The sequence below is a fragment of the Colobus angolensis genome, unplaced genomic scaffold, assembly GCF_000951035.1.
Source record: "Colobus angolensis palliatus isolate OR3802 unplaced genomic scaffold, Cang.pa_1.0 Scaffold11, whole genome shotgun sequence".
Classification (NCBI taxonomy): Eukaryota; Metazoa; Chordata; class Mammalia; order Primates; family Cercopithecidae; genus Colobus; species Colobus angolensis.
The window spans coordinates 6,671,827-6,674,817 of record NW_012112030.1 but is presented as its reverse complement, the minus strand read 5'-3'; positions in this window follow the sequence as shown (position 1 = coordinate 6,674,817).

The window sequence follows — 2,991 nt, the reverse complement described above, 5'->3', positions numbered from 1 at the left end:
CCCACATGCCCTCCAGTTCCCTTATGTTGAAATGGTTTGTACTCGGCCATGCTGGGTCATTTTGGGAGGTCAGTGGGGGGTTCACATGGGGGTATGCAGTATTCTTAGGTGCCAGGAGCGAGAGTTGAATTTGCAGAAGCTGTGCAGATAGGAAAGGGCCTGGCAGGGAGTGCTGTTTACATGGAGCTGATTTAAGGCAAGATCTGCGCTCTCCCTGGGTCTGTGTCTGACCGGTGTCTCCGAGTCTGCAACGGGACGTTCACGTGACTTGGCGCCATCGTCCCACTCTGTGTAGATGTCTGAGGATCTGTGCGCAGCTGCTCTGTTACAGTGAGTAGTGATAATGAACTGAGAAACAGTCAACAAACCCTGAATTGATTAGCACTAGTTCCACGGCCACTTCCGCCGTGGTTGGAGTCATTCATAATAAAGTGTGCTGGACTCATACACAGAGCTCTGAATTTCAGAGCTCTGCCTTTAACTCGGCAGCTAACCAGCTGCTTCCTTCAGAAGACATTTGAGTCCCCTTTACCTGTCAGGGTGACCCTGGGAGTTTGAAGATGAGTGAGACGAGCCCTCCCCATCTTGTGGATTTTACTGTCCAGAGGGGAGACAGATGTGGATGGTGAAGGAGGCCCATTCAGAGGTCAGCGCACGTCAGTTTTATTTCTTCAGCACTTGCTGTGTTCAGCTGGTGCCCCGGGCCATGTGCAGAGCATCTGGGGACCCTGCTCATGGCATCCCAGGCATAGCTAGCATCTGCGCCATCTTCATACTTGGCCTGAGTTTTGGGGGAAGTACCGAGAATGGCTTCTGCCTTTGCTGGAGAGGGTTGGAAGTCAGGGCAGCCCTCCACAAGGAGATGATCGCCAGCTGATTCCTCAAGAATGAGAGGTGGTCCCCACATGGGCAGAGCAGGGCAGCATGCACACACCTGGCTGTGGGGTCTGGGGCATGTGCATCTGAGTGGGGTCTGCTGGGAGACAGCAGGGGTGAGGTGTGAAGGCAGTTGGAATTTACAGGATAAATTATCACTAAGGCGATGCTGGGTAAACAGATAAAATTGGGACTCTCTGGGGTAAACGTGGACTTAGGGTTACCCTGGGTGTGGGTGTTTTCAGGCTCTGAAGGCAGAGATTTAGGAAATTGGAGCAGAGCTGAGCCCCAGACGAGGATGAAGACCACCCTTGGGGTAATGTTGAATGAGACAGGGGTGGAAACCCAGTGAATGTCCTGGGATCAGTCCAGCAGGAAGGTAACAGAGGAGATAGGTGCCCTCAAAGGCCCTGTGGGGCCTGCCTCTCAAAGTGCTGGGATTTTACGGGCATGAGCCACTGCTCTTGGCCGATACTGATAAAATTTCTAAGCTACTGTCTCTCATACCCAGTCCCATATTTTTTTGTTTTTATACCAGGTTTATGGTTGTATTTTCTCCAAGGGAACCAAACAGTTACCTGTTTGAAGTACAAATAACACCGTGTTTAAAAACCAAAAATGCCAATTTGCACAGAAGTTTCCAAATACCCAGCTGGTTTGAGGCTTGCATTGCAGTGTCACTACCTGCTCTTAAATTTCTACACGATGTACAGATAGCGAGGCAGGGATGGCTCATACATCTTCAGGTTTTGATTCTACTAACTTAGGCTATATTTTCATTTATTTTGGCACGACTCTGGGTGTGGTGAGCAATGCCCAGGGTATTTACTTTGAAGCTTGTCAAAGGAACAGTTGGGAAGATTTTCACATTTTTAGAATTTTCAGAGTAATAGTTATAATTTCAAAGAATTTTAAATTGTGTAGTCATTATTTTGCTTTTTTCTAGATGTGCCCTAAACAATGTTGCTAACTATAATTCTATATCACAGGATTCAGAACAGTACCCTTTTGGAGCAGATGTGTGTAATCAAGGAATTCCACCTAGTCAGTTCACTGTAAGCGTGTTTAAAAGATTTTCTTTATCCTAGTTGGCACCTGTGGCTATAGTTTGTTTTCACTGCTGAGGAACATTCCATGATGGAAACAGTAATTCATCTGTTTTTCATATCAGTGGACATTTGGATTATTTTGGGAGTGTGTGTATGTCTATTCAGCCTTCATTTTCACAGGATTTTTTGTAGAAGATAACGTAATAGTGCAACAGCCTCTGCTATGGAGCCAACACAAACCCTGATTACAGCCACACAGACTCACACAGACTCTCATGCCTTGTTACCAATACACAGAACCATTTTCTTAAGTTGAAATACAGTAGCAGAACCTGAAGTCATGTGAACGTGTCCTCCGATCTTACACTTGGAATTCACTTTTTATTACTATGCCTGCTAATTAGGAAAGCATATCAACTATACAGAAATCTGAGAATGTGTAATTTTACATTTATGACCTAAAAAAACTTATTTAATACCCCAGAACACATGGCTATGTTTTTCCCTCATGCCCCACCACTGTTTTCTTTGCTTGAAATGTGAAATGACACTTGAATATGGTTTTCCAGTGACTGTTAGACTGGCATAGTTCTTCAAAGACAGCGGATGTAAAGCACATGGAGAATTTCTGTTTGTGGAATGTGATTTCTCTGCCACCGCCTTCCTCTCTGGCCGCCTGCACCATGGGACGTCTGAGGAGGTCCCTGTTTCATCCTCTGGAAGTTGTGAAAAGGAAGGAGAGGAGGGCGTGCAGGATGGTGGTACCTTTGTGTTGGTCCTTCGAGCTTTTATTTGGAATCTCGGCTGCCTTGGTGGTTCCTGCCTTTATGTCCCTAGCTCGTGGCTTCGTCCTTGTGTCTAACTCACAGGCAGACAGATGGAAAGGGAAGTTGTATTCAGCCAACAGCTTGATCTTATTCTCAAGGCTCAAATGGACTGGGTATTTGGAGATTTCTGTGCAAATTGGCATTTTTGGTTTTTAAACACGGTGTCTTACTTGTATTTCAAATGGGTAACTGTTTCTCTTGGAAAAAATATAGCCGTGAAGCCGGTTTGAAAAAAAAAA